This window comes from Heloderma suspectum, chromosome 3 (assembly GCF_057233095.1).
Source record: "Heloderma suspectum isolate Gila_16-S chromosome 3, 16-S_ref, whole genome shotgun sequence".
NCBI classification, from domain to species: domain Eukaryota; kingdom Metazoa; phylum Chordata; class Lepidosauria; order Squamata; family Helodermatidae; genus Heloderma; species Heloderma suspectum.
Genome location: NC_139460.1, coordinates 75202926 through 75216715, shown reverse-complemented (window position 1 = coordinate 75216715; position 13790 = coordinate 75202926). Strand labels below are relative to the sequence as shown.

General features: G+C 40.8%; 1 protein-coding gene across 2 annotated transcripts in view; it reads left to right on the top strand.

The window, feature by feature from the left end:
- Positions 1-13790, top strand: part of NRIP1 (nuclear receptor interacting protein 1) — a 147419-nt gene that overhangs the window by 95338 nt on the left and 38291 nt on the right. For both annotated transcript variants that reach the window (XM_084843513.1, XM_084843514.1), the window contains exon 3: positions 9896-10085. The gene's annotated coding sequence lies outside the window, so the exon portion shown is untranslated. The remainder of the gene's footprint in view (positions 1-9895; positions 10086-13790) is intronic.

Here is a 13790-nt window from a genome sequence, read left to right as displayed (position 1 = left end):
GTTCACGTGAGGAGAACTGTGCTAGCATCACATCAGAAGCTACAATGACGGGGAGGGCCAGCATTTCTGTGGTTCTTCACATGTGTTCTTGCGCTCCTACAATTTTCTTACATAGTTATATTACCAAAAAAACATAGGAAGGAGCCACATAGAGCTGCTGTCTTAAGATTCACTTTTACACATACCTGGGTGATTTAATCAAGAAAGTTGCTTTGAGAAATGGAAAAAACAAGCTATTTCACCATAATGACATGTAAAGTGGGTCTAAAATTGGCTCTTAGATGGATTCGGAGTTTAAATTGTGTGTGTATTGCCAATGTAGTTGTAGAATCGAATGGAAGCTGTTCCCTTCTAGAAAACAAGTCAATAGATAATCACACCCTTTAATATGAAATCCAGTGCCACAAAGCCAACCGAAATATAACCAAAATGTCGCCCCTGAGAAACAAGAGGTATATGTCATTTGTAATGCTGTGCTTTGCAGAAGATTCCCCAAAGCTTATAATATTGAGGAAGAGGGGCATGGGTGGCTAGTTAGAACCTGAACAGGAGCACTCCTTGGGATTGTACGCTAACATTTTGTTACAGGTCCCACTTGTTTCCTCTAATAGCAAACTCAGGTAGTTGAATGCCTCGGAGCAACACCCCCCCCCCCCCCAGTAGTGGTTTCTACCTAGCTAATTTAAAAGGAAAAAAATGTTTTTTAAAAAAAATATCAAGCATCCTGACAAGGTGATGAAGAATATTGAGGTATGAATTGTGTGTGTGTGTGTGTGAGGGGGGGGAGTAAACTGGGTGTGGGGAATAAGTGGGAATTAGCCTTTTAAGCCCTATGTCTTTATAATAAGTATACTGGAGGGGGAATTTGGGTTGAGGGGCCATGAGATTAAAAAAGCCCTCCCCTCCTTTTCTTCTTTCCCACTTTCCAGACCCTCACCCCTGCTATTTAGAAATAAAATGTGTAGGTTTGGGATTGGAATCCCCTATAGGAACATAAGAAGCTGTGTTATACTAGGTCAGACTATTTGTCCATCTAATCCAGTATTGGGTACTCTGACTGCATTGCCCATTATGGGTTTTCAGGCAGAAGTCTTTTCCTTTTAGCACAGTCACAAAGATATGGGAAAGACAGGTTTCCCTTTTCTCCTCCTGAACCCCCCTGCTGGGAGGCTTGAACAAGAAATACAAGGCTCCTGTTCCAGGCTGGCTGGAGCCCAGAATAGGAGCACTCCTCTTAGCATAGTGGTGGGCAACCTTTTTGACCCCAAAGGCCACATGTGGCTGTAGGATGGAGGCTGCATGCTGGTGGTGGCAGAGGCTGATGGCAGCGATCGGTATGGCCAGGACCATTGTCTCTCCCTTCCCTTCCCTGTCTGTCTGTTTGTCTGTCTCTCTCTCTCTCTCTCTCTCTCACACACACACACACACACCCTTTCCCCTGAACCACTCCCCTCACTCTTAAACACACTTGTCAGCATTCTCCTATTCACAAACGCTCACACACTGTATCCTCTCCCAACGGTGTATGGGGACGGAGGGAGGTCTAATCCCTCTCCCTTCCCATGTGCTGAGATACTGTCACATATCCCAGCACCTATCTGCTCAGCTGATTGGTAGTGAAAAAACATCAGTCAGCCAGGCACAGGGGGAAGTGCACAATTTAAATGGGGAGGATGGCACACAGGGATGTCCATGGGCCTTCCATCCCATCCCACCCCACCCCACCCCACATATGCTTCATTCAGACCACCAAGCAGCTATTCGGTGGCATGGCCAGAGCATGATTTACATGGAGAAGATGGCGCTCAGGAAGGGTAGTTCCCTTTCACCTCCTACCAGTCGCATCCTGCTCCCCCCAGCGTGCCAAACAGCTGAACGTTGAGAATTTGGGTGTCCATGGCAGGCTTTTGCATGTTGCCCACCTGTGTCTTAGGGGATATATTCTTACATTTTGTTACATGTCCCTTTGTATATTGTTATAGTAGAATGTTCTGTCTCACATGATAGTGCCTATATGCTTACGGAAGAATGTCTAAACCAAAGACGCTTCTTTTTCCTGAATGATGCACACATGTTTGTTCTCCGTGGCATTTACGAGGCATGAAAACATTTGACTACAGTTTTCTTCTGTTCACATGGTTGGCAGCAGCAGTCCCTAGTGGCTACAAATATTGGATTTTTTTCAGATGCATATTAAATAATTGATGGCATTTTGCTATTTCTAAGCCACTGGTTTACGCATGCCATGTATGTTACTTTGAGAGCTCTGGTCTTACACTGGAACAGGATTAGAGTCCCATTAAGTTCAAGAACATCAATAAATTGAAGTTGAACTCATGCAAGATGGAGGAAGATGTTAGAGAAATTGCTAGCCTGGAGGAAATTAGTTTGCCTGTAATAGATAGGGTGGGTGTAACCTTGTCTGAGGAGGTAAGGAGCCTGGATGTACTCCAGAGAAGCAGGTTGAAGCTCTTGCTAGGAGTACCTTCTTTTATCTGCATTTGGTACATAGATTCTCTTTTCTTTTGGATAGAGGGGATGTCATTACGGTGACCTATGCTTAACTTCCAGGCTTCCATGGGACTGCTCTTGAAAAGAACTTTGAAGCTTCAACTGCTATAGAATGCAGTTGTGCACCTTCTGCAACAGTGGGGATGGGGCATGTGCATATTTAAGCTGTTCTGTACCAGTTACACTGGTTGCCATTCCAGGTTCAATTCAAGATGATGGTGTTAACTTTTAAAGCCCTTCATAACCTGGGACTGACGTACCTGAAGAACCATCTCTGCAATATAAGATCTGAGCAGTTTGCATTGCTCACTGTTTCATCCTTGGATCAAGTAAGGATGGCAGCACCTCGGAGCAAGGCAGAGGCATGAAATGTTGGAACCTCCTACCTGAGGAAATATAAAAGTCTACATCACTGGGATTTAGAAGGAGCAACAAAAGTTTTGCACAAGGGGCTCCATTTTTTTTTTATACACACACTCACACACACACACACACACACACACACTTAATCTAAATCATCTGTCTCCTTCCAAATCTATTTTAGTTTTAGCCTACCAGTGGGAAAAATATAAGCATGATGCAGGTATCTGTGTTTTTTCCACTGCTGGTTTAATAGCAGCTTTGGGGGAAGCAATTTAGATCAGATTAAAGGCCTGGAGGGGAGGGTTAAGCGCACACGTGTGCGTGCACACACACATGCCGCTGCTCCAATTAAAACTGGAGTTCCTGCAGCTGTTTTAAAAGCTAAAAAAATAGGTTATCTGATACTGGATTTCTCACACCACACATGTTTTTGGCCCTTAGCATGCAATCCTACACAAACATACCTGAGAGTAAGTGCCATTGAATACTATTTATTTGTCTGTCTGTCTGTCTGTCTGTCTGTCTATCACATGTCTATACTACCCAATAGCCAGAGCTCTCTGGCTATTTAAAAGTTAAAAGTTAAAAACTACACTATAAAAGTAAAACCAAAATAAAACCTAGCAGCAGTGCAGAGATTTAAAATACAATAACAGATTTAAAACAACAGAACTAAAAGACTATAATGCCTGGGAAAATAACATCTTCACCTGGTGCCGAAAAGAGTACAACGTAGGCACCAGATGAGCCTCTCCGGCAAGCTCATTCCATAACCAGGGTGCCACAGCAAAAAAGACCCTCTTCTTGGTAGCCTCCTGCCTTTGGCAGGGGGACCTGGAGAAGGACCAGAGAAGATGATCTTACAGTCAGGGCAGGTACGTATGGGAGGAGGTGATCCTTCAGGTAACCTGGCCCCAAGCCACTTAGGGCTTTGAATGTTAATACCAGCAGTTTGAATTGGGCCTGGACATGGACTGGCAGATGGAAAAGAACTGGCACAATATGATCATGTTGGCCAGTCCCCGTCAACAGTCTCACTGCCCTATTTTGGACCAGCTGAAGTTTCCAGACTATTTTCAAAGGCAGCCCCATGTATAATGCGTTGCAGTAATCCAGACGAGAGGTTATCAGAGCATGGATAACTGTAGCTAGGCTATCTCTGTCCAGATAAAGGTGTAGTTGGTATAGCAGCCTAAGCTGATAAAAAGTGCTCCGTGCCACTGAGTTCACCTGTGCCTCAAGTGACAGTTCTGGGCCCAACAGCACCCCCAAACTACAAACTTGATCCTTTAGGGGGAGTGCAACCCCCTCCAGAACAGGTTGCTTATCACCTAGCCGGGCAGATGAACCACCCACTAACAGTACCTCTGTCTTGTCTGGATTGAGTTTCAGTTTATTGACCCTTATCCAGTCCATTACCATGCCCAGGTATTGATTTAGAACAGCCACTGCCTCACCTAGGTTTAATGAGAAAGAGAGGTAGAGTTGGGTGTCATCCACATATTGATGGCACCTCAACCACACGTCTGGATAACTTAACTGCCAAGGCACAGAACAATAATCCCTCAGCATCACCTTCTAGAACTTGCCATCCAAGTAGGAGGTGAACCACTGTAGCGCAGCACCCCCAACGTCCAGTCCAGACAACCTATCCAGAACGATACCATGGTCAATGGTATCGAAAGCTCCTGAGAGGTCCAAGAGAATCAACAAGGTCACACTCCCCCTGTCCCTCTCCCAGCAAAGGTCATTCCACAGGGCGACCAAATCCATTTCTGTTCCAAAACCACATTGAAGCCTGATAGAAATGGATCTAGATAATACGTTTCATTCAAGAGTGCCAGGAGTTGTCTGGCAACTACCTGCTCAAGCGCCTTTCCCATGAAGGGGATATTGGCTACTGGCCTATAGTCATCCAGGACCAGGTTAGGCTTTTCCAGGAGTAGCCTAATTACCAACTATTTTAAAGAGGACCGCACCACTCCTCCTCTCAAGGAGGAATTTACAACCTCCTGGACCCATCCAGATATCCCCTCCTCATTATATGTAATAAGCCATAACAGGCAAGAGTCAAGCACAAAGGTGGCTGACCGGACTTGGCCAAGTACCTTGTCCTCATCCTTGGGCCTCAACAACTGAAACTAATTCAATAACTCATCCAGTGTCACTTCTTTGTAGACATGTATAGGATTGTACTGTTAATTGTAAATTTGGAAAAGCTGCTGAGGGAATTCATTATTATACTGCTATTTATATTACTTAAGTTTTTGTGGTGTTGGTATTGTAGCGTTTATGTTTTAAATTGGTTTAAATGGTTGGAAAAGTGGACAGATAACGTTAATTTTGTGTATCTTAAATTGTTTTTGAACTACAAAAAGGATGCTGCTTCTCAAATGCAATAATAACTTTGTTCAAGCTTTTCCCATTGCTATATTTTAGGCTCCAGACTTCATCACTGATATAGTCAATTTTCAGTTGTTAAGCTACTTTATGAGAGATGGTGGCTCAGAGTGTTTACAAAGTTCACACAAATGGAAATGAAAGAGTGGTGACAGAAAAGAATGTATTTCTCATAATTTGTTTTTAATATGTGAACCTCTTGTTGGTTCAGCTGTGGTTTATTATTTTTATTAGTGATTAGCCACCCAGTGTTCCTTTTGTGAGATATTTGCAATGCTCCTTTTCATTCATACAACTTCTAAGAACATATTAGAAGGCATACTGAAAATCATGGAGGTATATTTATTTATTTATTTATTATTTATTTACAGACAATTATTGTCTCCCAAAGCAGCTCACATCAAGAAAGGAAGGAAGGAAGGAAGGAAGGAAGGAAGGAAGGAAGGAAGGAAGGAAGGCAGGCAGGCAGGCAGGCAGGCAGGCAGGCAGGCCTTGCCATCAAATTTGCAAACTCAAATGACAAGACACAGGAAAAAGGAGAGTGGAAGGAAAAGAAAGAGGAGGGAGTTTTTCAATACCAGAACATGGTGGTGAGCTGTAAGCGGATATTTACATGCACTTCAGGACAGGCTGATCCTCCCTTGCTGGTGTTCTTGTTTGAAGAGCAATTGGTGGTTCTTGTTCCTTTGGCCAATGGATGGGGCCAGAGCGTTCTATCCCTTAACTTCTGCAGTACCAGGGCTGCATTGTTCTTTCTGGCAGGGAGGGGGAAGCTAGCTCCCTGCAACAGCTCCTTCTCTGACCAGTTAACGGGCCAGGTTGGTTTCTCCCTTGGCTTGATGTTATTCCTGAGGTGCAGCCTCCAAGTCCCCTGGCAGAATGGCAGAAGCCAGAATGTATAAATTAGAAATATCTGTTAATTTGGAGGGAAGTGTGTGAAAACTAAGAATTCCATAAAGATGAGAGACTACCAATAATAAAAGTTTAGCAGGAAATGGCATAGAAAGACACTTTAAAGAACAATGTTTAAAGAGGTGAAAACAGGCTGATGTTTGAGAAAGGAGAAATAAAATAATCAGACAAAAGGTAATATTCTGGTAATGAATCTGGGCTACAAAGTATATAGTCATGATGACACTGAAAGGGAGCAAGGTAAAATAGAGAACATTCATCTTCGTTGGGCTGCTTAGTTGAGTACTGACTATAATGCCCTTGATTCTTTTAGGAGATTGATCATTTCAAAACCTAAATATAGGGGGAAGTGGTCTCTCAGATAAAGTTACACTTCATTTAGCACTGGGTAAAGTTCCCCTTCTTGCTAAATTTAAAGGGATATCCTTTAATAGGGTAAAAATGAACAATTTTCTCCAATTTGCATTTCTACTCCTTTTAGGTAACAATCCTCTACTCAGGCTCTTTGAACTCATTCAGATTTACATCTGAGTAGATATGTATAGAATTGTGGTCTTACTGTAGTTTATATTGTTCCCTTACTTATTTAGACAAAAGCCTAGGTTGCCATCTTCTAGTGAGATGGTATTCTGTTTCAAATGTCATTGGAGAAATAAAATAATTTTCATCATTTTTTTTAACTAGTCTTCAAGATAGTGGCTAACAACTGTAACCTTCTTGCATTTTTGTCTCAGGGATTGATTTTTGTAATTTTTATAAACTATGACTTGCATGATAGTTCCTCTCCATGCCTGTTTAATCTTTGACCTGGCTTTTCTGAAAAAAGCAAACTAGGTTGTCAGTTAGTGCTAATTAGTATCTAGCATTTTGGATATAGGGACAGCATGCCAGCCATGAGCAGAACTTCACTGCTGTCATCATCATCATCATCATCATCATCTATGTAAAATTATATGTTATATATTACTTTATTATATTTAACTGGCTATAGCTTGCTTAAAAGTGTGTGTGTATGTTTGTGTATCTGTGTATGTGTGTGTGTACACTCACATGCACAACCCAACCACCAGGCAACCATTTTTGGTTGTTCTTCTGTTTCCTTCTTTACCATTTATTTTTGCCAGCCTGTGTTTGCTGTGTGTCTATAAGTTGCTCAATGTGACAACTAAATCATCTTAAATTGCATGCTTTGTCTATAAAACATTCCATTTTAAGATACCTTGACACAACAGAACATAAAATAAAGCCCTGGATGAACATACAAAGTACCTCCTATAAATCCTATGTAACATGGAAACCATGAAGAAATCCTATAAGTCAGGGGTCCCCAACCTTTTTGTGTCAGTCAGGACTTCAGAATGTTGAGAGAGTGTTGTGAGCACTCGCACAAAATGACTTCCAAGAGTGGTGTCTGCAGGCACATTGGTGTCCATGGGCAGCTGTAAGTATTGAGACGGTTCCACCCATAAAGACAGCCTAAAACGTTTTAAACCTAGTATGTGTTCATCTTAATTTGCATGTCAACCAAACCTTAAAGGAGAGTTTTGCTTCCACTGATACTTTTATTAAAAGGAATTTTAAGACTGAGGTCTTGATTCATGTATGTTCTGCATGAATTAAAAAACAGGAAAAGAAAACAATTAACAGACTGGCACAATCTATAAGAACAACAGTGTGTTAAGTTAATATTTCGTCAGTATAGCATTATTTTATCATGGTGCGGGACCCCGATCAAACAGATGAAAACAGATGGGCCTTGTAGATAGGAGATTTTCTACCTTGGCCACCTTGGAAAGTACCTATTACCTCTTTGCCAGAAATTCCCACACGTGAAGAGGAATCCCAAAGGGACTATGATTCCTCCATCCCATGCTCCTGAGGAGGCTCCCTTGCCCATATCCTTGGACCAAAATGACTCTTCCCTAGAAATTTGTTCAGCACTTAGAATCCCACGCTTAACCATGTCACCAGTCCCAGAGGCAGCAAAAGACATCACAACTCTGCCAGGGTGTATGTCTCAGCAACAGAGCCCATCTGGGGAGGTGGCGTTTAGGATGCATACCATCCTCTAGGACTATTTTAGGTCTCATTAGCATCCAGTCCAGACAGTGCTGGGGCAACACTCCGGGTTATTAGTTAGCTAACCTTGGCTTTATTGGTTAACTTAGACTTAAGCAGAGCCCTGTTGGATCAGACCAGAGTCTTGATTAGTCCAGTATCCTGTTCCCCAGCGACTGGTATTGAGAGACATACTGCCTCTGATACTGGAGGTAATATAGCCATCATGACTAGTAGCCAATGATAGGCTTATCCTCCTTGAATTTGTCTAATCCTTTTAAAGCCATACAAGCTGGTGGTTATCGCTACACTCAAGGTGGGTTACATAATCTCCACAATCTATAAGAACAACAGTGTGTTAAGTTAATATTTCGTCAGTATAGCATTATTTTATCATGGTGCGGGACCCCGATCAAACAGATGAAAACAGATGGGCCTTGTAGATAGGAGATTTTCTACCTTGGCCACCTTGGAAAGTACCTATTACCTCTTTGCCAGAATTTTATCATTTTAATAAAATGATACTCCATTATACTCCATTTTATCCTCACAACAACCCTGTGAGATAGGTTAGGCTAAGCGTCAGTGACTGACTCAAAGTCACCCATTGAGCTTCATGGTTCAGTGGGGACTAGAGCCTGGATCGCCTGAGTCCCAGTCCAACACTAACCACTATGCCACACTGGCTCTATGTCACATCGGCTCAACTTTTTGAGCTGTACAGTATCTTTTATTGAGGCACAGTTTCCAGAACTGTACACAGTATTCCAGATGTGGTCACATTTTTCCTGGTCAGTCACTGCCAGCTTACCCCCTAAGTATTATGTGAAGTTAGGAAGTCACATGTTTGCCCCAATGTGAATCACTTATGCTGGTTTACATTGAAATGCATTTGCCATTTTAATGCCCATTGCCCCAGTTTGGAGAGAGCCAGCCTAACATTCCTGGGATGGGAGTCGCACAACCAGGATTCTTCTACCTGTCTCAATGCCTAACCAACCTCACCTTTCCAGGAATTGGGGCACATAACAGGGCCACAGATGAATAATGTAGGCTCTGGGCAGGTTCATATGGGAGGAGATAGTCTGTCAGGTATACTTGAGTTTTAAAGGTATAAATGCCTTTACACAAATCTATGGTGCAACCTTGAATTGGTCCCAGAAACAAATAGGAAGCCAGTGTAGCTGTTTCATATAGTTTATAAATGTACACCAAAGGTCTGACCATCACAGTTTGCATTACCTATAGTTTCTGAACACTTTTCAAGGACAGTGCCACATAGAACATGGTACAGTCATCTAAACACGAGGTGATTAAAGCATGGACCACTGTGGCCAGATCTGCCTTTTCCAGGAAGGGACAGAGCTGGCATACCAGTTCAAGCTGGATAAAGGCACTCCTGGCCACCATCGCCACCTGACCTTCCAGGAACAGTGCTAGATCCAGGAACTTAGATTCCATTCACCCACGTTTTGCCTTTGTTTTTGAGCCCCAGACATCTTCCTTTCAGGTTGGGACCAAAAGTGAAGCTGGCATCAGTATTATATTGTTTAATAAGATATATGCTTATCAATTCTTAACTTTTAATTCTGACAATTTTTAATTCTGACAACTTCACAGTTTACAGTTCACGTCTTTTTTTTTCTTTCAGATTACTGTGATATATGAGCACATCTGCACATTTATTAAAACAATGCGCTAACTGCACATCAGTCACCTCTGAGGAGGAAAAAAGACATAAACTAAAAATTGTGGCAAATTCTGAATGCTCAGAAGTCTGAAGTTCAGACATCAGAAACAAGAAAGAATCACCATCGAACTAACTCCACGAATAAAATCAGGTAATTCAGATGCCAGAATCTGGGCACAAATTTTGATGGGAACATTTTTGGAAGCATCCCTTAGGTGGCATCTAATGCCACCCAAACCAAATTCCTACTCTTCATGACTCAAAAGCTCGTCAGTAATGTTTCTATCCTTGTTATTCAAATTGAATTATGACACTGGAAATTGGAGGTGAAGTTCTAATGAATGTTAGGGCTGATTCTTATTTACATTTTAGTACTCATGTACACACGTATAAGTACAAGGTATGCATGCACCATGCCCAGTATAAAGGAAATAGGCACATTTTTGTCATGTTCCCTTTTAAAATACATGTAAGTAGCAGCTCAAATCAGGCCCAGATGCTTCTGACATTTTAAAGGGTACATGTAGAAAATGTACATATGCACCCTGCTACTTGACAAGGTATGGCTCTCTTTTGTAAAATAATAAGCAAACCAGAAAACACAGTGTCAAGTGGAAATCGGGCTAAGTTTGTTGGATGACTTGAGGTATGTTTTTACTCAGAAGTGGAACATCCTTTTTTCTTACTTTGGCTCCATGCATGAATCACATAGCTATCTGTACTTACGTTAAAAGCATCATTTTAAAGATTGAAGTTGTATTGTAGCTAAGATTAAGATGATGCTAGAATATTAGATCCTGCAGAAGCTTGATAGAAATGTCAAATATTTCTTTTCTGCTAGCAGCTTAATTCTATGCTCTCTGATGGTGAGATTTTAATGCAATTATAAAAAAATTAAAGAACATGAGTTCCTGATGGATTAGGAATAGTTTTTAGTAGTTTACATCTCGGCGTATAGTACTTTGGAAGCAGGGTTGGACTAAATGTTGTGGTTCGATTTTCAGGTTAATAGTAGTGTTTTTGAAGTGAGAGGACAGAAGTATTTCCTGAGAAATCCCTTAATTGTGAGAATGTTACCTTTATTTTATCCTGTTTGTTGCCATTGTTTCATCTATCTGATGGTACTATTTTGCCCTTCTAATGCCAGTTCTTCCTGAATTAGACATGCAGCTGATACCAGTCAATCAGGAATGAACTACTGAACAAGATAGCTGCGCTACATATTTTATTGTATTTTATTTTAATATATTATTGTAACTTGCCCTAATGATGAGCTTAAAGGGCAGGTTCTAAACTTAATAAGTAACAAGTAAAATAGTAGACAAACAGATGTGGCTATGTAGCAATGTCAAACAAATCCCACTGAGTATGAATGGTTCCTGAATTAGCCACATGGATAATAATTTGCTATGTGCTGGTATCACTGAGGGCAAACAAAGTTAAAGAGTGAGGGCAATGCTTTTTGATTTAGGAGGATGGTTTCAAAACACTCATTAAAAAATTGCTAGAAGAGGGGCATTTTCCAGTGCTGCTGAAAATGTACATGAAAAGTAATGATTACATTTAGTTTAGTAGATGATTTTTTATCTAAAAGAGAGTTGAATGTTTTAAAGAAGAATGAACCTGGGATTGAGTGAAACGTTCTCAAATGAGAACATTTGGCTTGAAATTTGGGATGGGTGAAAAGGAGCCTAAAATCAGGGGCCCAGTTTTGGAAGGCACATGAAACTGGGTGAAAGTTTTGGCGAGTCAGCTTAGGTGGTGCAGTGGTGGTGTCTCTTCCTGACATTTTGGTTTTACTGCCACTATGTCTGGCAGTGGCAGAGCTTCTGTCAGCCAGCAACCCAGAAGGCCCATTGGAATGACCCTACATCATGATCTGTCCTTTTTCTTGGTTTGTTTTTGAGTAAACTACTAGGAGATGGGATAAGACTTTTGCTTAGTTTGATCTCTTCCTCATGGACATTTAAAATCAGAGTAGTCCCATTCAGCAGTGTAGTCCCAACCTTTTATTTCAGATTGCTTCCTCCAAAACCTATTAGTTTCAGCAAGGCTGAAACAAAATTTGTCCTTGTGATACAGTACAATCCTACACTTGTCTGTCCAGAAGTAAGTCCTATTGAGTTGTGTGGGACTTATTCCAAGGTACGTGGTTATAAAGAGTGATGTTTTAATTATGGCTTTAATTAGATTGAGTTTGTGCAGTCAGTGTAATGGGAAACCAAGTATTTTCTTCCTTCTCTTTTTAGTATTTTAAAATGCCTGTCATTTAAGAGTTAGAATTTTCTTTTATTTTTATAAAACTAAATCTTATCTGATCTTTATTTACTCCTTTTCTGGATTGGGGCTAACACCGTTTATTCACATAACTTCTGCATAAACATGGATAGTTAGTTCACTTTTCTAAAAGATTTTGCTTTCTACAGCAGTTATGAGACTTTCTCATTAAAGACTGTCCAGCAAAGGAAACCTAGGCTTGCGACTGAATTATGTACATGTATTTTCCTGTGAGACAGACCCAGTTTGGGACACTTTAGCTTTGAAGAAAGTCCTTTGATTCTTAATCAGGATGAATGAATATTTTTGAGAAGGAAGTGTTTGAGACACATAAAACCTGAGCTTTTCTATTGGGATGGGTATATGTGTGGGAAGAATGTTACCTCTGTTTCAAAGCTGAATCTTAGTACTTGCGCAGTGATGGTTAGCGCTCTCATATCTAATCGTAAACAAGAGTTATAGGCACTATTTCAGAATGGCATGGCCTACTTTTGTCTGATTTTGCTTCTCTGCACTGGGTAGTGTTTTTCCTGGCAAGAAACAATGGTGAAATGATTATCTTAATGGTCTTCTATAGGCAGAAGAAAGAAACCTTAATAATGGGCCTGTTTTAAATATATGTCAAGTGTATTCCTAGTTCTTATTTAAGAATGTGAAATTTTAAATATGTAATGAAAACATTAGAGATCTTGGTATTTAGTATTAGTAGTTTATAAACTACTAATTTATATTAGTAGTTTATAATACTATAAATTATAGTATTATAATTATAAGTAATACCTATTATATAATTTGTATATTCACATAGTTATGTGCATGTGTGCAAGATAAAGAATTGATATACATGTAGTTTTGTAGCAACTTGCCTAGGATGTTGCTTTTGAAGTGAGTACTGAAACTATACATATGTTTTGACACACTTAAAAATGTTTTCCAGAGGGTAACCTCTATTAAGTATTACTAGGAGTTATGCTTGGATAGATTCTTCTTCTTCTTCTTCTTCTTCAAATAAACACTTGTTCTTCTTCCTGGTCTCTGTGCATCACACAGGCCTGTGCGGAGCCTCGATTCGGGAAACTTCTAAAGCTGAGAAAGTTTTAGCAGGAACCCTCCCCCAACATCCCGTTGCATATGTCTGGATGAGTTCCTGCCTATTCCCTCAATTCTTCTTCAACCACCAACTGAAGTACCTCGTCAGGAACTTCATCCATTATAGGACTGCATTGGAACTTTTTGCTGAAGTTTTATTCTGTCTATATCTTTTCTTCTATCGTTTCTTCACTCTCTTAAGTCTTGTTTTTATTGTAGTGCTATTTTTATGTATTTATTTTATCTTTCGATCACGTGCTGTTCGCCTCAAGGCGTATGGCCTTGAAGGCACCCTTTTGGAAGTGCTCTCAGTGTGGGAGTAAGTTGCCGCTGTCAGACAGGCACTCCCTTTGTCTCTTCTGCCTAGGAGAGGGACATGTGGTAGTGGTGTGTCCACTTTGCCAGGGCTTCTTGAAGTAGGCCCGTAGAAATCGAGCAGATAGACTTCACACTGAGCTTTGGAAAAGGGCGTTGGCCACTGTTGAACTCC